General features: G+C 44.6%; 1 long non-coding RNA gene across 3 annotated transcripts; it reads right to left on the reverse strand.

Annotated features, from left to right (window-relative positions):
- Positions 1–299: 299 nt before the first annotated feature.
- On the reverse strand, positions 300–17,110 carry LOC122427364. Of its 3 annotated transcripts, XR_006265404.1 has the most exons (5): positions 16,929–17,110; positions 10,251–10,333; positions 7,811–8,082; positions 3,364–3,519; positions 300–352 (listed from the first exon to the last, which is right to left on the reverse strand). It is a non-coding gene; the product is annotated as an uncharacterized LOC122427364 (long non-coding RNA). The 3 variants fall into 3 exon arrangements; XR_006265406.1 differs by lacking the exon at positions 10,251–10,333 and having other exon boundaries at positions 16,929–17,108; XR_006265405.1 differs by lacking the exon at positions 7,811–8,082 and having other exon boundaries at positions 16,929–17,104.
- Positions 17,111–23,333: the final 6,223 nt, after the last annotated feature.

Below are 23,333 nucleotides of genomic sequence, written 5' to 3' on the forward strand. Positions count from 1 at the left end.
ATGTGTGAGCAGCCTAGAATTTGGAGAAGGAGAAAAATGAGTTAAAGGAATGATATGGGAGAGTGGAGGTGTGGGTATCATGCTCTTCTTCTGAGCTGTTGATTTCTGTTTTCCTCAGGTCAACACATTTTTAATTTAATTTGAGAGAAACTCGAATTATACTTCTGCGGCAATACCATCAAATCTGCTATCTGTGATTTCTTTTTTTTAACATGTGAAGAGAAAACAAAGATAGAGTAATATCCAAGATGTTTTAAAGTTTCTTTTTCTAGAACTGACCTCTCTATAATTTTTTATTATATCATGCAGTTAATTATAACAGTGCATCCGGAGTGGAGCAAAACAACACCTCCTAGAAAAGAAAATGTCTTCCAGAGTTACACCCGTGCAGGCCTTAGTTTGAAGAATACCTATCTAATTCTGTGGCTGCTTCAGAAAATACAGAGACTTGTAGCTCTCGTAAACCTATTTGTTACTTCTTTTAAAACTCTGGTATGTTTTATACAGTTCAGCAAAAAGTTAACCCTTGAGTTTGATCCATGTTAGAGCAAATCAGTATGTTCATTCTACTTCTCTTTTCCCTTTCAGTTCCAATTACCTCCCCCAGCACTGCAAATTGCCCTCACCTCTCTATGGCGACAAGTCCCCACCCCAGAATGAAGCTGATGTTTACCGGATACCTGTCACGTGACAAACATGCACATATGTGTAATCCAAGATCCAGAGAGGTTTTTAAAAAAAAGTATTCAGGGTCACAAAGCTAGTAATTGTAAGTTCACATTGGAACCTCTATCTGTCTGATTTCAAAGCACATTCCTCCCATCGTATTACGTCAAATAAGATAGTTGGCTATCAGCTCATCTAGAACTACTACAGATTCCAGGAAAAAATGCATATTACAAGTTCCTAAGACCAAAATGACGCTAGAAGAGTTGGCTAAATGGAGGCAGAAATATGTCAGATATGTTGTATCTGACATATAGTCTCTTAGTTCTCTCCCTTTCCCGTTGGGAGTGCCCAGAGGGTGAGTGAGTGGATTGAGTACTCCTGAGCTCATGTTGAGGAGTTTAGGTCAGGGAGAAAGATGGCTAAAGGTTGGAGGACCATAAAGTCATGGTGAAAACTTATAAACTAGATGAAACAAAGCTTTCATTTTAGTGGACATTGATTCATTCTTTCATACAATGAGTATTTATGCTATGTGTTTGTGAGTGTCTATGAGAGGGCAGGCATACAAAGATGAATAAGACATGGCTCTTGCTTCAAGGAATTCAGTGTCTATTGAGGAAGAGAGATAAGTTAACAAGCTGTCAGAGTGGAGTGGGATAATACATATTTTCTCTGTCCTTAGATGCCCTTTCTATAATCAACATATTATGGGCACACACTGATTTTTGCCTGTTCATTATTCTCTCCAATTTGACTTTCTCTAGAAGGATTACATCTTCTCCACTGGAAAATCTGATGAGACTGTTAAATCTAGGGGTCCTCAACCCTCTGTGTACACGCGTTCTAAGTCACTTTAGTCACGTCTGACTCTGTGTGACCCTATGGACTGTAGCCCACCAGGCTCCTCTGTCCATGGGATTTCTCAGCCACGAACACTGGAGTGGGTTGCCATGTCCTCCTCTAGGGGATTCTCCCGACCCAAGGATCAAACCCAGGTCTCTTTCGTCTCCTGCATTGCCAGTCAAATTCTTTACCACTAGTGCCACCTGGGAAGACCCCTCAACCCTCTACTCACCAACAAGTGGCTTCCTTACCCAAGCTGGAACACTGTTTATTCCTTGGAATCAAAATCTTAAAGGAGGATAGAAAGAAAAAAAAAATCCCCAGAAATGACAGAAAATCATTCATTCTGGATCAGGGCACTGACAATACTTGAGTGTTCCTAGACCCATCTCATCCTCTCCCTGCCAGTTTCTATCAATTTAAGCATCTTCTGGACCCTCCAGAGGGCTGATAGAAATCCTCCCATTGCTTTTTTTAAAATATATGATTTTATTTATTTATGTTTGGCTACACTGGGTCTTTTTTGCTTTGCTTGGGCTTTCCCTAGTTGCAGCTAGCAGGGACTATGCATCATTGTGGTGCGTGGACTTCTCATTGTGGGGGCTTCTCTTTCGTTTTGGAGCACAGGCTCTATGCACGTGGCCTTCAGTAGTTTTGGCTCACAGGCTCTAGAGCACAAGCTCAGAGGTTGTGACCCACGGGCTTGGTTGCTCCCCAGCATGTGGGATCTTCCCAGACCAGGGATTGAACCCATATCCCCTGTATTGGCAGGCAGATTCTTATCCACTGTGCCACCAGGAAAGTCCAGGTCGCACTGTTAAACAGTGAAAAGACAAAATCCCCTGGGTGTGATATGGGTTGTCTGGGACAAGATTGAGAGCAGGAGGATCAGTTAGGAGACTATTGTATCAATCCAGGTGAGACAGTCAGCGACTAACTCACTGAGTAGAGAGTGAAAGAAGGAAAGATGAATTCTAGAATCGAGAGAGATAGAGCTAGCTGGAAGTGATGACCACCAGATGCAGAAATATGAAGAGTCGAAAGAATTGTTTTTCCATGAAACCATGTAGGGCAGCTCACGTCAACTCCTTTCTGTTGGTCTAGAGGGTATGCTCTGACCTGGCCTTGGTTCTGGCAGTATTTTCTTACCTGTGAAGGCTGTCTCTTCCCCCGCGCCCCCACCCTCCTAGTCCTGGGATGAACATATCACTTCCTCCCGAAAAATCATCTCCATTATCCACTTGGCAGGGACATCAAATTCCTCCTTTCACCTTGCCTCCTAAGCCCCCAGGGTACGTGTACAGTAGATTCTTGGAAATAGTTCTGGACAGCATGTCATTGTCCAACCTCAACAAGCACATTCTGATGACGACTGGACGTCGTGTGGATATCTGCTACATTTGTGATTCCATTTACATCCTCACCTACACGACCACAGCCCACGCAGTTCACACAACCTCAGCCCTCCTTCCCTATCGGATTCCTGAGGTGTCCTGTGCTGTCAACTCTGCTACAGAGGAAAGGTGTTCAAGGAGTGGTGTGGTCATGCGGAAAGAACCCCCCGGCGCTGGGCAGAGGTGGACTAGGTGGACTATGCTCTTTACCCTCAAAAGGAACACATGGGTCACAAGCAAACAGCAGCCTTTGTGAGTCAGCGCCCACTCTGCCCGACTGTCCTTTGCACCAATCTTTTGAACCAATAAATACAGGAACACCCACAACTACCACCTCTTATCTGCAGGAAAATAAGCCAGTTAGGGAAGTTGTGCAAGACACTGAACAAACATCCACAAGAACCAAGGACTCCACCCTCCCTGGAAAGCCCTTCAACCCCGGATGTGGGGCGCTCACCATTGAGATGGAGAAGAATTGACAATGGCTTTACTTGGGTCTTTCTCTAGTTTCTCTTTTTTTGGAAGATATCTTGGAACTTGAGGATCTTTTTAAAAAATAACATTTTAAGGAACATTAGTGGCATTCAGAATACATTATTTCCTGGGTGATCTTCTGAAAAAAATAAAAGCAAGATATTGGTAAGTTCAGTGACTTCAGGAACCTCAGAATTTTCAGATCCATGCTATTAAATAACTCCCCTATTTAAGGCTGTCCAAGTAACTAATGTGCTGCAGACTCTCAGACTGTGAAGGAAATCTTGAAGGATGATAGAAGACAAAGAAACAAACATATCTCACTTACAGTTGATGCTCCCAGGCAGTTTTTTGCTGGGTGATTAGATTATTGTATGTGTTACAACTTGATCACCTGTATTTCACTTTAAATACATTTTCCTCAGTTTCTTTGCCAGCAAAGCACACTTGATAGAAATGCCTCAAAATCAATTTATACTGCTTCACTAGTTTTATGCATTTTAAATTTCAGGAAACAACAATTAGGATATTTTCAATGAAGAAAAGAGCTCCATTAAGCTGCCACAAATGTCAAAAGTTCCTGGCTATGCTAATACTTATGTAATTGTTCTGGAAACCCCACGCACCAGAGTAGACCTACAACACAAGGAGTGACTCACTGAATATTTCTACGCACATACACTCTCTAAAATGTGCTCCAGTTTTTTTTTTTTCCCCCTGATGGGGGAAAGACAAAATATGGTACATCAAATCCAAAAGTTCTTTCTGTTATTTTTTCAAAGTACTGCCTCACATGAGAGCATTAGAAGATGCTGCTGTTTTCACTAATGAAGCAGCCAGATGGGCTAGAATTAAAACAGGTTGAAACTCTGAAATCCGTCCTGAAAGACAAAATCACACAAAGAACGTGTGGGTTCTCAAGTTTCCAAATGGTCTGCATTTCCTCTTGCGACTTTATTCCCAAGTTTGTTTTTTAAAAGTTGTGGCTGGTAGCATATGACTGGTGTCCTATCTTCTGAGCAATGTTAAGGCACCTGCCATCAAATGCCAATCAGAACACACAGGCCTGGGCCCACAACACCAAGGTTCATATACTCCCAGAGCTTTTTTTTTTCTTTTTTAATATTTATTTATTTGGCTGTGTGGGGTCTCAGCTGTGGTTTGTGGGATTTTCACTGTGTCAGGCATGGTCCTTCATTGTGGCTAACGGACTTTCTAGTTGCTCTGCAGCATGTGGGATCTTACTTTCCCGACCAGGGATCAAACCTGTGTCCCCTGCATCACAAGGCAGATTCTTAACCACTGGACCACCAGGGAAGTCCCATCTCCGGGGGCTTTTAACAGATAACTTGTTATTGTTCAGCCACTAAGTGGTATCCATCTCTTTGTGATCCCATGAACTGCAGCATGCCGGGCTCCGCTGTCCTTCACTATCTCCTGGAGTTTGCTCAGATTCATGTCCATCGAGTCAGTGTTGCTATCTAACCATCTCATCCTCTGTTGCCCCCTTCTCCTTTGGCCTTCAGTCTTTCCCAGCATCATGGTCTTTTCCAGTGAGTTGGCTCTTCGCATCAGGTGGCCAAAGTATTGGAGCTTCAGCTTCAGCATCAGTCCTTCCAGTGAATATTCAGGGTTGATTTCCTTTAGGATTGACTGGTTTGATCTCCTTGCTCTCCAAGGGACCCTCAAGAGTCTTCTCTAAGTCCAAATGCTTATGGGGAACTTGCTGAAGCATACTGCATATGCTGTGTCCCCCACAGCATATGTTTGGTGCTACCAACACCACGGTAGAGCATCAGCAAGAGATGGAATGACGTTTAGAAATTCCATCAGTGGGGAACCAAACCGAGTTTGTTTATGTGAGGACTCTAGGGGCAGCTCTGTCAGGCAGTTGAAACAGATTGTAGATGGGAGTTCCTGTTTAGGCAGTGATGGGCAGGCTATATGGTGGTCATCAGAGATTTTCAACAAGAGGTTATCAGTCTGTACTCTACCTGAGAGGATGAAGAGGAGGAATCTGGCAGGCAATAGCCATCGTGGATCAAGCTGCCACAGCTGGAGATGAAACAGGAGTTCAGAACAGAACCTGGAGCCCAGCTGACCAGATACTGATTAGATGAGCTTACACTTCCTCTGACTAAGAGTAGATATGGGTTCAACTTCTGGGGTAGGGCTGATCTGCACATGAGTCTCCATGGCCTCAGCCCAGGATTGAGCCTGAATTCAGGGAAAGACAGCAGGCAGCTGGCCAAGTACCGCCCACACCAAAGTTTTCGTGGCTCTCAGCCCACTTTTTTTTTTTTTTTTTTTTTTACAACTTCATCCCTTTTCACAAGATGTTTTAATTACTTGAAATTCCCAAGTCCTAACTCCTCAGGATCCAGTTCAAAAAGCGTCTCCTCTGTGAATCCCTTCTTCACTCCTGACACTTTCTACACCTTGTCTTATCCTGTTTCTCTTTACACATCTCTCCCTGAGTAGCCTTCAAGCTTCTTGCCAAATGAGCTTTGGCATCTCCTGAGCCCAGCACAGCACCAGCGCAGCCTAAGATCTGAATACATATTTGATGATAAATAAATGGATGGTGTAACTGAATGATTCAGTTCACTTAATGGGGTGAGCAAGTATTTACCAAATGGAAGCTGATCAATAAACAAGTTAACGAATGAATTGTTAACATTCCATATATTGACAAAGGATACAGAATAATAGCAGTAGATAACAGTTATGTATCCTGACTGTCCTGGGCGCCTGTGTTTAGTTCATTACATAGATTATCTTATTTCATTTTCACAACAACTCAAGATGGAAGTGCTATTATGACACCCATTTTACAGATGGAAAAATGGAGGCATCATGCTAGAGTCTTTAAGAAGTCAGTCTGATCTGAGATCTGTTCATTCTACCCAGCAACAGAATCACTCACTTCTCAGGCCTTTCACTTGCCACGGCGATGTTGTGACTGCTGGAGGTGGGAAAAGATGACATCAGGCCCTCCTTGTCTCTCTGCCTCTCTCCTCCTCCCCTCCCCGTCTTGCATTAACAAGAAGAGTATGTCCCCTTCAGTTTGACTGCTGGTTCCCCCATGACGACTGCCCCTTTCTCTCCTGATGAGGATAGGCTAGAGTTGTAACGAAAAAGAGCTTCCCTGGTGGCTCAGATTGGAAAGAATCCACGGGCAGTGCAGGAGACCCGGGTCCAATCCCTGGGTTGGGAAGATCCCTTGGAGGAGGGCATGCAACCCACTCCAGTATTCTTTCCTGGAGAAGCTCGTGGACAGAGGAGCCTGGAGGGCCACAGTCCATAGGGTTGCAAAGAGTTGGATACCGTGAAGTGACTTAGCATGCAGGCATGCATGTACTGAAGTAGTCTACAGAGTTGGTTCCTTTGAGTTCTTGACCTTGCTAGTATCAAGGTATAGGTGTGGCTGAAGATGAAATGAAATAATAAGGCATTTCTGTAATCATCTGATATCAGTGTATCTACTTCCTTTTGAGGACCCCAGGAAGTACTTTACCTACATCATCCACTTCAGTCCTCACTCCAGCCCCTGGAGGGAGGTATCCTTATCCCCCAACACACTTATGAGGCACCTGAGAATCCCAGAGGTTTGGCAATCTTGCCTAATGTCCCTGAAGCTAGACAAAGAGCCAGGATTGGAACCGAGGGCCGTCTGCCTCCAAGAGATGCAATTCAGTAACTGTCTATGGAGTCCTTCTTTTTGAACATGTTTATCAACACGTAGCATGCTGTCACTAAAATACTTTGGTGGTGGGGATATGGCCACAGTCACCTTCTCTGGCTGTGGGTCAAGGTCTCCTTTAAAGCATGACTTTGATGGCAGCCTTTTGGTCTGCTTACTAAAGAAAGTCACAAAGATGTCATTCATTCATGTAAAGTCAGGGACAGAAGCCAGGTAGGATGGTGTCTCCAGTTGGGAAATCCAGACTCCTTCCTCCACTGACTTCCTCCGCCCTCTCCTCATCTGCTCTTTAGCAGCTCAGTCACTCATATTTTACACGCAGCCATTTTCGTTGACCTGCTCATGATGGATGACAAGCGGCTCTTACGAAATAGGGTACCAATAGGAGAGAGGAGCCCGGAGCCCACGCCCACACTGTTTGCTGTATGAAATTCCAGACTGTTTAATCTGCTCTACCTCATCCTAAAAACTCCAGATTCCACTTTTCTGAATGACTTTCCCCTCCTTGAATGCCTACACAGTTATCTTTGAAGAAGGAGAAAAAGAATAGATGAATCATTTGCAGGAAACGGAGCGGGGAGAAGGGTGGTTGGAACAGCAGATGGCTGAGTGTGTGGGCACGTGGCTGTCTCTGTTGTTCCCTCCACCACCCTCTGGACACGAGTCCTCTGGGAGTCAGGGTACACTCATTTTGGGGTGGGGGCTGCACCCGCTTTCAGATACTAACATGTAATGCCACATCTGCTCGGATTCCTCTCAGACACTGAAATTTCAGGGATAGAGGGAAACTGACTCAGGCTGGGCTCAGATGGGACTGTTGGTTCTCTCTTTGAAGTTTTGACATTAAACATTCTAATAAGGTGAAAAGTTCCTTTCAGTTAGCAGCAGGAGAATTTCTCGTGCGGCCTTCTTTCTCCGGTAGAATATGAAGTCAGGACGTGAATATTCTTTCCATGCCGCAGTGCAAGCTCTGTAACCTGGGAAGGGGTTGGCAGATGCCTACAGGGAAGCCAGAGGAGACAGATTACCTACAGATAGAAATCTGCATTAAGCAGGAAAACACAAATTGTTCTTGGTGGGGCTTTTGGTGGGGGGGCGTTGCAGAAAGGACATAAAGACACTACAGCCTTGGGGACAAGTGTCCACGTATTGCTCCCCAAAGTTAGCTGTTTGCTGTATGTATGGAGATGATACCAACTATGGTCTGTTCACCTGGATAACTGAAATCAGTTTCCAGAATCCAGAGAATCTAAGAGAACATGCGCTTTTGGAAAAGCTTGATTTTTTTTCCCAGAAGGTTTCATGTAGACCCTCCTGTTACGTCTATGTAAATTTCCAAATGTTATCTGGATGTCACACTAGGATAAGTAATTATGGCTATTTTATTTTTAGATTACAAAACTCATTCCATCAATAAACTCTTCCACTGATTTTTTTCCCCCCACTTCCATCATCACCATCTGCCCTCCCACCTCTATTGCTCAGGACAGGACTCTGGTGTGAGCACGTGAATGAATGTGCAGAGAGGTAACAGCTTGTTAGTTTTTAGTGCAATAGGATCTTTGGTAAAATACATGGCTAGAAGTTGAGATATGCTTCTTAATGTGTGAGCACGCCTACTTAAGCCATTCGTTAAGCCATGTCTGTCTTTTTGTGACCCCACAGTCTGTAGCCCACCAGTCTCTATCCATGGGCTTTCCCAGGCAAGAATACTGGAGTGGGTTGCCATTCCCTTCTCCAGGGGATCTTCCCGACCTAGGGATTGAACGCAAGTCTCCTGCATTGAGAGGTGGGTTCTTTACCACTGAGCCACCAGGGAAGCCCATGTTTCTTAACACAAATTATTATATACCACTTGGAAACAAAGAACTGTGGCAAGATGCATTTTTAAAAATTAATGAACACTCCTTCAGAATCAACTTTAATCATAAAAGTCATCTGATCAAGAATGAGTAAACTCAGTCCAGAAATCAATCTGAATGATCATAAAAAAAATCTGTCATCATAAATCTTGTAAATAATAGAATTTTCACCTTCATTATGATGTGATGACTTGTTTATCTGAAAGTCCTTCATATTACCCTTCACAAAAGCACTAATTCTTGGATCCTCAAAAGCTTGAAAATAACTCTTCATAATTTATAAACATGACCGTACCAGACTAATTTGTATGGTTCTTGGGATGCCCCACCCAGCTTCACCTGACCCCCAGCCCCAGGCTGGTTCTGAATAGACAGCCTCCTGGGGCTAGAGGGGGTGGGGGGGTTGGGGTGGGGATCTGGTGGGATCACAGCTTACCTGCCATAACAGGAACCTCGTCAGTGGTTCCTGGTTCCTGGCCCAGGTCTGACCTGACAAAACTCATGCCCAGGGAAGGCTGCTGCCCTCCCGCCTCTCCGAGGCAGCTTGCTAAGATGCGGAATCTGGCTTCCCTAACGGCTCCCTGAAATGGCTGAATAACAACCCAGATGTGCAGGGGACTAAAACTTTGAATCAAGGAATAGAGGCTGAGAAGATAAATCCTTCTTCCTTTCTCCACCCCCACCTCTATCTGATGGATTGTTTCAAGGTGACTTGCAGGATGAGCAACTGGCTCGTAATTCTTCATGACTTTATGGCCAGTCCCCAACACGCCTGCCTAGTAACTGCATTCCTTTCTCCCCTGTCTCATCTCTTGGTCTCATTTTTGCAGCCCTGGGATTGCAGAAGCCATCATAGCAATCTTTGCCATAGGTTTTATTCTCTAGGGAATTTGGCTAATACAATGATCAAAAAAAAAAAAAAAAATCACACATCATATCTTCAGCCTGGCCTCCTACCTACAGTCTATTTTCGTCTATTTTCTTTTTAATAAGAATGAACTGAGATCTAAAGTTTACATCAAGGTTAACTAGAGCCGCTCTGGTCAAGTGTCTCTGGGTGGAGAATATGTTCTCGAAATCTAACTTTCCTGTAAGTGGGTTTCATCTCACCACAGGATGCTTGGATACTAGCAGTTCTTTTCTCAAACTGATTGCTTCTATCCAGCCTGGTTGGAGGGAACATCTGCCAACCCCTTTCTGGGTTAGAAAGCTTTCACTGTGGTACAGAAATAACAACCTAGAAACAGTTTCTCTTACATATAGCCTGGCATTTACAAACCTACCTCCAGATCTCTATCGTATTACCTTTGATGCTACGCTCTATCTTCCTTGTATCCTTAACTTCCATTTCACTGTCAGCAAATTCCTGATATGTACGTATGATAAATCTGTTTCAAAGGAAAAATCAAAATCCTTTTGATTCAGGACATTCTGTTTTGGGTAAAATATGTATCTTTTAATCAACGGTTTGAGAACATCAGACACCAAGAGCAATGTGATATTTGAAGCTTGTAAACAAGACACTTTAAACCATACCCAGAATGAAAAAGTGAAAACTATTTCACTTCCATATTTAATGAACCAGATAGCATCTTCTTATGGAGACATAGGGGGTGAGGATAAAGGCACTTAGATTTTTAGTGCTTCTGAAAGGCAGAGACTGTGAATGTTGGAAGAGAATATTAAGGCTGTTATTTTAATGAGTTAAAATTCTTCAGAAGGTTTGCATTGATAATATCTGAGGCTGAATTTAAGACAAACACTCTTCTGGGATTAAAACAAAACAAACAAAAACCGGGACTCTTGGATCCTGAGCAAACCTGAGGAATGAGAAAAGCTTTCGTTATAAGATGGCATTTAGAATGAGAAAGAAAAAGTCAGGTATCGGAGTTATATATAAAAGTGTGTTCAGGGATTGTTAAAGGCCTCTACATTTTTTTTTTTTAATTTGAAGCTAATGATTGACTTATGGTATTTTAAGTTCAGTGGCTACTATCAACTTAATATTATGGCTGAAAAATAAGGTATAAAAATAAAATAGGAGTTTTATTTTATTAACCAATCAAAAAAAAAGGGGGGGGGGAGGGACAGAATATGAGTAGATAGTTCATAGACAAGGAAATTCAAACAGCCTTTAAACATGTGCCAAGATGCTTGATCTGACTCTTAGTAAGAGAAATGGAAGTTAAAGTCGCCGTGAGATATCAAGATTCATCTATCAGATTGGCAATAGGTTTGACAGCACAGTGTATCAGCCAAAGTACGAAAAAATACATTAGTGGTAGGAATGCAAACTATACAGTCTCAGAAAGGGGCATTTGGGTGATAAGAAGCAAAATTATACATTTGCATACTCTAACCAAGCAGTTCCACATTTAACAATGTATATCACAAACATACGCATACAAAAAGCGGATAAGTGTATAAAAGCATATTCACTGCAGTCATTGCTTGCACTAGTAAAAAAGATTGTGAGGAACCACCATGCCCCCTGACAGGAAGATTTCATAAATAAACCGTGCTGTGCTCACGCAACGGAAGACTATTTGTGTGTGCTAAGTCACTTCAGTCATGTCCGACTCTTTGTGACTCCATGGACTGTAGCTCGCCAGGCTTCTCTGACCATGGGCTTCTCCAGGCAAGAATACTGGAGTGGGTTGCCGTGCCCTCCTCCAGGGTATCTTCCCAACCCAGGGGTCGAACCCACATCTTTTATGTCTACCTCCATTGGCAGGCAGGTTCTTTACCACTAGCAGCACCTGGGAAGCCCATGGCATACTATGCAGCCATTAAAAAGAATGAGGAAGCTCTATGTTTTCTGATGTGAGCCCATTTCCAAAATGTGTTCAGTGAAAAATCAAATTGCACTCCTTTATGTTTAGTCTGCACTGCTGTGTAATGATAATATCAGCAATAGTAAATGTGTATGTTTGTATATGTATAGTCTCTCTCTTTAGGAGCATGCACCAGAGTAGTTAACAATAGTTATCTCTAGGGAAAGGATCTAGGTGTCTAGGAGAGGCTTACTTTTAGTCTTTACCATTTCTTTCCTTTTGAATTTTGTTCCATGCATATGAGTATTAACTGTGCTGTGACTTAGTCACCCAGTCACGTCTGACTCTTTGAGATCCCATGGACTGCAGCCCGCCAGGCTCCTCTGTCCATGGAGATTCTCCAGGCAAGAATACTGGAGTGGGTTGCCATGTTCTCCTCCAGGGGATCTTCCCAACCCAGGGATTGAACCGAGATCTCCCACACTGCAGGCCGATTCTTTACCATCTGAGCCACCAGGGAAGTCTGAGTATTATCTATCCAGATATGTCAATAATATTTATTTTTTTAAGAGGAGGAAAAACTGTATACGTAGATATTTTAAAGGGGGCTTTCATCTAATTCATAAGAAAACTATATTCTGTTGTTCCAAGTCAACTGGAAGCAACATACACATTAATTTTTCATTTATTTTAAAATAAGCTTTATTTATTTAAAATAAACTTTATTCAGGGCAGTTTTCCATTTAGGGCAAAACTGAGCAGGAGGTACAGAGATTTCCCATATGCTCATGTGCACAGCCTCCCCCATTACCTACATCCCCCACCAGAGTGGTCCATTTGTTATAAGCCATGAACCTATAATGAGATGTCATTATCACCCAAAGTCCACACATTAAATAAGGATTCACTCTTGGTTCGGTACATTCTATGACTTTTAAGAAATATATACTGATACATATCCACCATTTTAATACTGTACAGAATAGTTTCACTGCTTTAAATATCCTCTGTACTCCACCAACTCACCCCTCTCTCCCTACAACCTCTAGCAATCACTGATTTTTTTCCTGCCTCAATAGTTTTGTCTTTTCAAGAGTGTCATATAGTGGGAATCATGCAGTGCACGGTCTTTTTCAGATGTGCTTCTTTCATTTAGCAACATGCATTTAATTTTCTTCCATGTTTTTTCATATCTTGATAACTCATATTGTGATATTTAAATTGCCCTTAAAATAAGACCTAATTTGTGCAAGCTTTAAAAAGTTAAGTTATTCTTCTGTAATTTGTAATCTCCCAGTTGCTTGGTGATGAATTTTGCCAGTAAGTTTTCCAAGAAATGCATGTTAAGAGAGAACAAGTTAAACAGAATAATTTACTGTACCAGAACAAATATTTCCATTTTGGATAACTAATCACTTCTTCTTTATGTAACTGTACCTTAGAAAGTACTGTATATTATCTTCTTCTTATGCCTTCCTGCCATGTCTTCTTATTATATCATTCTATAATCACTTAGTTTTCATATATAAAATGAAGATTTTTGGAGTTCCTCATTGTAAGTCTAAATCTTCCCGCCCTGTGTTGGCGGGACTCCACCCATCACCACCATCACCATCCTTTTGGATCTTGAACTTGATACTAAGACCACACTGAGGCTACCTCTGCAACAGTCTCTCTTAGATCATGGTCCCAGCTGTAACCTACTTGAGGGGAGTGTCCCCATGTGATTTATTCTTTTATCCCAAGAAGACCTTGCCCCAACTCAGCAGAGATATTGGGCATGGATTCTCTGAAAGGTAGAAGACAGTCATTTTGACAAAACGTAAAGCATTTTCAATCTGTACTGCATTCTGCAACAGATACCAATGATATATTTCCAAAAAGAGGAGAGAAGTCTGCTATGGTTCAGGGCGGTGAAATGGACATCTCGTTGTCAGAGAGACTCTGGGAGCAGGTGGAAAAGGCATGGCCAGGTGTCCTTTGCAACCAGGCCAGCCTCCAGGAGCCCCAAACACAAAAACACCTGATAGCAATATGCCCAATTCTCCACTTAAATAACCATGTTTAGCTCTGTCTACAAAGGACGTCCCTCCACCTCCATTGCAGCAATAGGAATAATCCCTTACAATTTTGTTTCTAATGAAAAATATGAGGGACAGAAGCCATATTCATTTATTTATTAACAAAACTTCACTTTAAGGAACAGTGTTTGTAATCACACTTGTTGCATGTATTAGAAACGCCACTTCTTGAGTAGTGGAACTTCTCTAGAAACTTAACTAGGATGCTTTTACTCCACTTTCAACTTTTCTGCAGGTCTGAAATTTTCATAATAAAAAGTTAGAGGCAAAAGGCAGTTTCTCTCCTGAAGAGAAATGACATCACTGGCATTTAGAAGAACGGTTCCCCCTCTTTCCTGGCTACAATTACAAGCATCTCTCAGTACCTCCTGGTGTGAGGTAGGATAAGGATTTTGTCATCTTCTATTAATAGGGAGGGATTTTGAGTCACAGAAGGGCTAAGTGATTTTTCTAGCCCCAGAAATAAGAAGAATAAAACGAAGCAAGATGATTAGTTCATTATTTTAGGAACAGAACTATTGTGGTGAAGAGCATCATTTTCTTGAACAGTTGCAATTCCTTCCTAATTGGTTTTCCTGCCCCCGTCTCTCTCCCCACTCCCGTCTACTCACTCCTTTTGTGAACAGAACCATATTCTGAAATCACGTCACACGTATAAATATCTGTGATGACTTCTCACTACCTGAAGAAAAATTCCAAACTCCTTAGCAGGACCTCCAAAGCCCAGGTCCACCTGGCTTAAAGTTCCCTTTCCTCTTTCCTTGCCTCTGTGTCCTTCATAGGGCTTCCCATGTGGCTCATGCCATGCAAGAGACGTGGGTTCAATTTCTGGGTCGGGAAGACCCCTGGAGAAGGGGTAGGCTACCCAGTCCAGTATTTTGGGGGCTTCCCTGGTAGCTCAGATGGTAAAGAATCCAACGGCAATGCGGGAGACCTGGGTTCGATCCCTGGGTTGAGAAGATCCCCTGAAGAAGGGAAAAGCTACCCACTCTAGTATTCTGACCTGGAGAATTCCATGGACAGAGCCTGGCAGGCTACAGTCCATGGGGTGACAAAGAGTGGGACACGACTGAGCGATTGGGCATGCACGCCCTCTCTAACTGCTCGCCCACCCTCCAGTTCTCATGCACAGCTGTCCTTGCCGCCAAACCTTTGTTCATGCCACCTGGCTCTTATCCAGAGTGCCTTTATTTCTCTATCCCTCTGGGACCGTGGAGAGAGGGCCATCTGCTAACAATGACACATTGCAAGTGCCAACAATTTCAGTAACAGAAATAATTTTTTGACATTTTTTACGCAAATTAAAAAAAAACCTCACAAGTCACTGAGTCTAACTAGAGAATGTCACAGCTAATTCTCCATCTTTACAGCATTAGAGTACTACAGGAGCTATACTGAATTACCTAAAGGAAATTACCATATAGGCACTCTAACAAAAGGGCAGAGAAATCCCCATTATAAAGGCTTTGTCCCCGGGAAACTGGTCAGGCCAGGGGGGTGGATTAAGGGAGAGGGGTAGGGTGGAGGAGGGTGGGGCATGGCCAAGCAAGGGTTTAGACTTTTGGTAAAGAATCCAAAATTTCTGATGGCTCCAAAAAAACTTGACAAATTTACACACACACACACAAAGCACATTTGTCAGACGTTTAACAAAAATAACTTTGGAACCACGCATGTGCAAAAATTACCGTAGAGAGTGTGCTGAGCAGGTGGCCTGTTTACTCAAGACGAGGTGTGCTTCTACCATGCGGCCTTTAGCAAAGCACCCTTCACCCACAAATGGAAGATTCCTCCCATTCATGGGAGAGTGGCTCTCATACTCAGTTCTGACTCAGCGCCTTCTCCCTCCACCTGAAAAGCTCCCGCCAGGCGAGACATCAAAGGAAGGAAGGAACTTCCCAGAGGGGACGTCTTAGATGCAGGAGGCCTTAAAACCTTGAGTATATAAATGGGTGCTCTTCCCAGCGACAACAAACCCAGATCACAGAGGATGGCTGCATGGCTTCGGCCAGCAGATTTCCAATTTGCCTTCTGTAGACTGTGCAAGGGGGATTCCAAGGCAGCGCAGTGGTAAAGAATCTGTACACAGATTCGATCCCTGGGTCAGGAAGATCCCCTGGAGAAGGAAATGGCAACCCACTCCAGTATTCTGGCCTGGGAAATCCCATGGACAGAGGAGTCTGGGAGGCTACAGTCCATGGGGTTGAAAGAGTTGGACATGGCTTAGTGAATGAAGAACAAGACTGTGCAGGCAATGGGCATGGCTGTGAGCCATCAGAGATGGAGGGCAAGAGAGCCTGCCGAAGTCCCAGACTGCTGGGAAGGCCCTCTGAGACAACCAATATTCCCAACGTCCCCAATTTATTCATCCAGATCTCTAGGCACCTTGAAATCCAGGCTGCTGACAGTAGCCACTAAGAGGGGTACTAAGGCAATGGGCTCTGTTCTTTAACATTTTTCTTTCAGAATCTTGCATGAATTTTTTTTTCTTTCTATTCCTAAGAATAGAACTGACACTGTATTGTTTCTTATGATATGATCCCTTTTCAGAGAGGTCAATAAACATTTATTAAGAGCTGTATGTGTGTGTGTGTGAATAAAAAAAACAGGTAACTATCAATGAATTAGTATTGCTTCAGGACTATTCTAACCCCTTTACAAATATAACTCATTTATCACGATAGTCCTCTGATATACTATCTTCACTTCAGAGATAAGGAAACTGAGGTATATGACAATTACGTGATTTCCTTCAGAGTCACATGCTAGAAAGGTTTAGAATCCAAGTTGGCCTGACTCTAGAACTTCCAGTCTTGACCTGCAAGATCCAACTGAACAAAAACAGCAGACGCTGCTCTTTTATGACAGGTTGTATGAAGTCACTCTTATCAGGCAGGGAGTAAGGTGTACGAAAGAGGCTTTGAAGGGACTGAGGTATTTGAATTCCAGGGTAATGACCTGATATCTGAGGCCAGCCCTCCCCACTATAAAGCTGTGATAACAATATTCCTGTTATGCAGAATTACCAGGGTAGTTAGACTGAACATGTGCAAAGCTTGATGTAGAATCAATTGTAGCTTTACGTTATTATTTTCACGGAATAATTACCACCTTTGTAATTAGCTCACCAAATGGCCCAAAGCAGGACTGCTTAGACTGGAGATTGGAGGTCTCTGGAGTTCCACTAATATATTCTTGGGGAATCAGTGAGTTCTTAAGTTTGATCAACGGAGCTAAAGCATTCCTTGCATTGTGGACACACATAGTTGTTTCCATTGACTGCTGAGGCAAAAATAGGCTGGCAGGAAATAGTACCTACTTAGAAAAATAATTAGTTCTCTTACACAACAGCTACTTGTACTGCTCACACCTGCGTAAACAAAAGCACACAAGATGAGGCAAAAAGTCTCCCGGGGAAATATGGCCCACATAAGGAGGTGCAAGGTAAATGTTCTGCATGTAGAGGCAGCATGGCCAATATGCAGGGTCCTTCACACATGAGGCCCCATGACTAGGCCAGGGAACGTTCTGGAAAGATAGGCCCTCAGACCCCTGGAAGGCCTAATTTCTCACCCAAGATCCTTGCTGAGGCTTTGGAAATAGTACAAGGGGAAGCAAAGTGCCATTGTTCCTTGCCCAAAACAAAAGAAAACTGAAAAGAAACCAACAGAAAATGAACTTGGCTGTACTGCTGACGCAGAGCTGCCAACCTCCTGATGAGTTCTAACATATGTATTTACATGCGCTTTTACATTTCCTACTTTGTCAAAATAAAGGGTAAGTGGAAAGGTTTCCATGGTGATCCAGTGGTTAAGACTCAGTGCTTTGACCGCAGAGGGCACAAGTTCAATCCCTGCTCTGGGAATTAAGATCCTACATGCTATGTGACACACGGGACCCCCCTCAAAAAACTGATAAAGGATGAGGGGGAAAAATCAATGAATGTTTTCCCTTTGGAAGGAAAAGGACAAAAGCATCTGAAGGAAGAAATCAACACTGCTAGCTTGACATGAATTTCCTTACTAGAAACTAATTTCCAAAGTTAGGTTCAAGTTTACAAAGTTATGTTCAAAGACATGTTCAATATTCTTGATAGAATCTCTGTGAGATCCAGGAAATACATTAATGGGCATTCCATCAGATGATGGGAAACAGAAACAGGAGAAGGACGATAAAGACCTAAGCTTTTGCCCGATTGGGGTCAAGGTCTGAAGTTCACAGGAGTTCCTATCTTACTTCAGGCTGTATCATTCCGGCAAGGTGAGGAAGTGCCATCTCTTTTATAGGAAAGCTCCGTCCACCCCTCCCCGTGACTGTGGACGCGACTCTGGAACTCCAGCTGCTTGAGTCACCACCTTCGCTTTCCCGCCTTTCCCTTCACTGCTGCACTGTTTGGGGAAATTGTTAACCTGCCTTCAGCAAGGCCCTGCAGACCCCTTGAATAAGCTCCCTGCAGCTGACCCTCGGGCAAGCTGCATGAAGCTGGGAACACTGGAAGTGGTAAGCTGGCAAACCAGAATTTGCAGTCATGGTATTTTCATTTGGGGCTCATATTTGAAACTCCCTTTGGTTTTCTCCATGCACAGCCCATCACTGTATATTACCTGGGTGTCCGATTGTCAGAGATTGGGGCCTCTTGTACAGGTCCTGCTGTTCTGACTTAACTTGCTGTCTTGAGCCTCCTGTGTGTATGCTCAGTCACACTGAACTCTTTGCAACCTCATGGACTGCAGCCCGCCAGGCTCCTCTGTCCATAAGATTTCCCAGGCAAGACTACTGGAGTGGGTTGCCATTTCCTCCTCCAGGGGATCGTCCCAGACCAGAGATTTAACCCATGTCTCCTGCATTGGCCAGGCAGGTTCTTTACCACTGTGCCACCTGGGAGGCCCTTGTGAACCCATATGCCCTTTATTTACAGTCAGACTATTTCAAACACATTTTTCAAATGCAGTTAAATTCTGTTCTGAGGTTTAAGCTGTCCTGAAAGTCACCGACTATCACTTAAAAAAAAAAAAAATTGGAGTATAGTTGATTTATAATGGCGTGTTAATTTCAGATGTATAGCAAAGTGAATTAGTTATCCATATATCCACTCTTTTCATGTTCTTTTCCCCAAAAATCACTAGAGTATTGAGGAGAGTTTCCTGTGCTATGAAGCAGATTCTTATTAGTTATATATTTTATATATCATGGTATGTATATGTCAATCCCAATTTCCCAATTTAGCCCTCCCCTCCCCTTTCCTCCTGGTAACCCTAAGTTTGTTTTCTACAACTTTGACTCTACTTCTGCTTTGTAAATAAATTCATTTCTACCTGCGTTTTTCAGATTCCACAAATAAGCACCATCATATGATATTTGTCTCTGTCTGTCTTCACTCTGACTGTCACTTTGAGGGCCTCCCCAGGACCTCTAAAAATACCGAATCCTGGATATGTCAGAAGGCTCCATTTTAAGTTTGATCTTCCAAAACACGCTCTCCATATTAGGTGAAAATCTGTTTAACTATTTTCACATGATGTGTTAATAAATGTCACTGTATTCACAGAGATTACTCCAAGAAGATTAAAGGTCGTACCAACCCTTTTAGGTCTCATAAATCACAAGTGTTCTCAAACGCAGGAAAATTCCTGCCAAGTTGGAATGCTTCTCCAATAACCAAGCAAACGTTTATAGCCAAAAGATTTTAAGGAACTTTCCAGGGGGAAATACGAGGAAGAATTCAGCACAGGTGCTCGTTGCATGCACAAACGCACACACGCAGAGGGACAGCAGGATCTATGAAACTGTTTCTGTGCACTTGTGAAAATGGATCAGAGATGACCTGCCATATTCTGCAACGTTTAAACAGTCTTCTATATGTGACTGATACCCTAAGCAGGGAACTGAGGCCTCCGGAAGTAAGGAAGCCAGTGGTTCTCACAGTCACTGGAATTCTCCTGAGAGAGCTTTTCCTGGGAGCCCTGGCAACAGGGCCAGAATGAGATTCAAAGCAGGATAACCAGCAACAGCCAATCAGCTTTATGCAGAAATGTAGCAGTGATTTTAAAAAACATCATCCATTGAGTATCTACTTTATGCCTTTTGTCTGTCATCTTGGCTGTCCCTAACCCTCACAGTCATTTGAGGTGGGCCTAACTATTCCCCATTTTACATACTGCTGAATTCCTTTCCTCGCTTTATTTTTCACTGTAGCAGTCTCCCTTTTTAACACGCTGTATAATTATTTATTTTGTTTATTGTCCTCACTAGAAGGTGCACTCCAGGAGGACAGCATTCTTACCAGTTTTACTCACTGTTGCCTTCCTGGAACCCAGAGTAAATGAATAAATGAGTGAATGAATGAATGGAGGTGCAGAGTGGTTAAATGACGTTCCTCTGTCAAACTATTACTTAAGAGACAGAGCTAAGATTTGAACTCAGGTCGTGGGTGCTACACCAACACACATCAGTAATGGTAGCTGTGAGGATAAGCATCTAAGACATACTCTAAGAAAGCTAGTTGGGCATTTATTGAATGGTTGACTGATGAAGAGGTGTATGAAGTCAAAGAAAACCACCACATGTAAAAGAAGCAGGAAGGAAATGAGCCTGACTTTTGATCCTTGACATCTGTGGGGAAGGAGCAACATAACACGTGAAGCCCAGAAAAGCCTGGTGGCCAAAATTCAGTTCAGAAGTGCAGACCTTAATTCCTTCAAACTTCAGGAGGAATAACAAAGTGTGGTGGGTCCGGTCTCCACAATGCTTTCTAATATGGGTACATGGTAATCCTTAAGGGTCTGTAAAGAGTCAGACCTCAAATCTCCACCCCACCATATGCTACCCTCTGACCTCAGGCACATTCCTTAATCTCTGTAAAGGGGAATAATTTGCAAGGGTTTTCTGAAGACTGATAGAAATACCATATGTAAACACAGAAATTAAGACCATGCCCAGTGTGGTAATGGGGTAAATGCCCATTAGCTATTTCTTCAATTATATCAGTGTACAGAGTGTTTAAGAGGGGAGCAGTAGTGAGAAGTTAGAAAGGTAGCTGGGTATATTTTGTATTTAACCGGTTTAAAGGATTTTGATGTCGGTCTGTAACAGCACATGCTTTTCTTGACATCTGAATTGCGATGGATTACACTGCTTAGCACAGTTCCTCAGAGGATTTCTCCTGAGACTAGGGAATTCCAGGCTGGCTCTTAGGCCCCACACAGCATCGTTGGGATGGAAAGGACTGGGTCCATTCTGCAGGTTACGAATTCAGAAAGATCAAAATAATACCAATGCTTAATGACACACCAACAACGTCTTAGGGCATCTCACTATACCTTTTCAATCATCACAGAGATTCTATCAATTTCCTTATGCCAACGTGGAAGACTGCAGCTTAAAAAGGTAGAGGATATAATCAAGGTCGCACATTTAGAAAGGGGTGGGGACAGACCCCTTCAAACCCGGGCCGTCGCCACCCCAGGGGCCCTTTCTTTCAAGTCAGTTCAGTTCAGTTCAGTCGCTCAGTCGTCTCCGACTCTTTGCGACCCCATGGACTGCAGCACGCCAGGATTCCCAGTCCATCACCAACTCCCGAAGTTCGCTTTTTTTTTTTTTAAACACCGCACTTTTTCGGACCCAGTGGTTAGAAAGCCATTCTATAAAATGTCTAGAGAGGAGGTGAAGGGTTTAGAAGCACGGGCAAAACTAAATGTTTCGAGTTTGAAAAGTGTGGCCACCATCACCCCAAACTGATGCCCAGGCTCAGGTAACTGCATTTTTAAAATGGCTAAATGGAAATCAACTTCTCTCCCTGTCTCTTCTGTTGGAGGGCTTGGGCTGAGAGGTTTTGCACATCTCAGTTCCGCTGCAGGGCATCCTGCCTCTCCCCTCCTGGCCTCCAGGTCCCATTAACAGAAAGGCCTCGCGGTAGAAATATCTGCAACAGGTGGGGGCGGGTCGGAGGCGTCACCTCCCGCGCAGGCCTCCTCCAGCTCGAACCGGATGGTATCCAGTGAAATATGGGAGTTCTGTTCCAAGGGATGACCAAAAAGGCGCAGGGAGAGGAGTGCTGCAACCCCCACCTTCTCCCAGCACGCTCCTCCAGGGGCGGCCCGACCGCAGCAAAGCTCCAAAATTGGCAACCTGGGCCTAGCAGCCGCTTTTTTTTTTTTCTTCAGCGTACATTCTCCACACCAGGGAAGAGACGGGTGACTAAAGATGCAAATTGGAGCGGGGGCGTCAGCAGGCAGGCCCGTGGGTGCAGGGCGTCTAGCTTGGGGAGACCCCGCGACCTCAGGTGCCCCCGGCGATATCCGCGGTGGGCGCAGAGCGCCGCGAGGGCGCTCGGAAAAGCCGCTCCCAGCCGAGCCGCTGCCTCCGCTTCCGCCTCCCCGGCGGCGGCGGCGGCGACGGGACAATGCGCGGCCTCTTTCCGCCCGGGGTTAGGGAGGGGCGGCCGGATTGGGGCCCGCGCCTTCCGGCCGCAACCCTCCCGCCCCCACCCCCTGCGCGCCGCGCCGGCCGCACACAGGTGGTTTTCCGCTCGGGAGCAGCAGGCTCGGGTACTTTCATATAACAATATGGTTGTGCGCGCTGGGAATGTTCCTCCCCGCCGCCGCCACCGCCGCGGCCCCCACCCGCCACGCCTCTATCCGGCAGCCCGCCCCACCCCGTGGTACGCCGGCCGAGCGCGGCTCGCTGCTCTGGCCAGCACCTCCCCAATTACCTGCTGGCTATGCAGCGCGGTAGAGACGCTCCCCCAAATCCCCAGGTCGCCTTTGGAGCAGGGGCAGGCACTCCTCACCCCACACCCGCCCCAGGCAGAACTGGAGCCCAAAGTTCTGTACTCGGCCCCCCACCGGTCCCCAGGGTCCCTAGACGCTCGGCGCCAGCTGAACTGGGCTGCGGAGGCGGCGGGTGCTCACGAGGAGCGCAACGCGCGGGAGGGGGCAGTGTTCCGCCAGTGCCCGGAGACTTGCAAGGGAGGGGGTTGCTGCCCCGGGAAGGAAGGGGCTGACCCGGCGCGGGTTGTCGGGGTGGCTCCGTTCTCACCTGCCTCGGTCTACAGTAAGAGTAGACCTTACTGTAAGTGGGTCTGCCGAACCCACCTTGAGCCCCCGCAGCCTGCAGGCCTTGCGGGAGGACTTCCCCACGCTTTGCGGATGGTGGGGACAGCCTGCCCGGCTCCGCGTGCCCGGGTGCACCTCGTCCAGGAAGCCCCTCCAGGGAGGCTCCTGTGTCTGGAAGCTGAGCTCGCTGCTCAGAAATGATTAACGAGCGCTACCCACCAGCGCGCAGTGGGTGACGGCGGGGACCGGGGAGGGGGTGCTTGGATCCCCGGAACAATGGCTTATAATGCCCCACGCCGCCCCAGAAGAATAAAAGCATCAGACTGCCCAACGACTTTGTTCTGCAGTCTCCACTGGTTTTTAAAATATTAATTAAAACGCCGTTGTGTTTTTTTAAAGAGGCTTGCTTCCTATTATCTGGACTTCCAAGCATTTGCTTGCTTAAAAATGTTTCAACAAAATCCTGGTTTGTTTCAAAAG

The sequence above is a fragment of the Cervus canadensis genome, chromosome 25, assembly GCF_019320065.1.
Source record: "Cervus canadensis isolate Bull #8, Minnesota chromosome 25, ASM1932006v1, whole genome shotgun sequence".
In the NCBI taxonomy this organism is placed as follows: domain Eukaryota; kingdom Metazoa; phylum Chordata; class Mammalia; order Artiodactyla; family Cervidae; genus Cervus; species Cervus canadensis.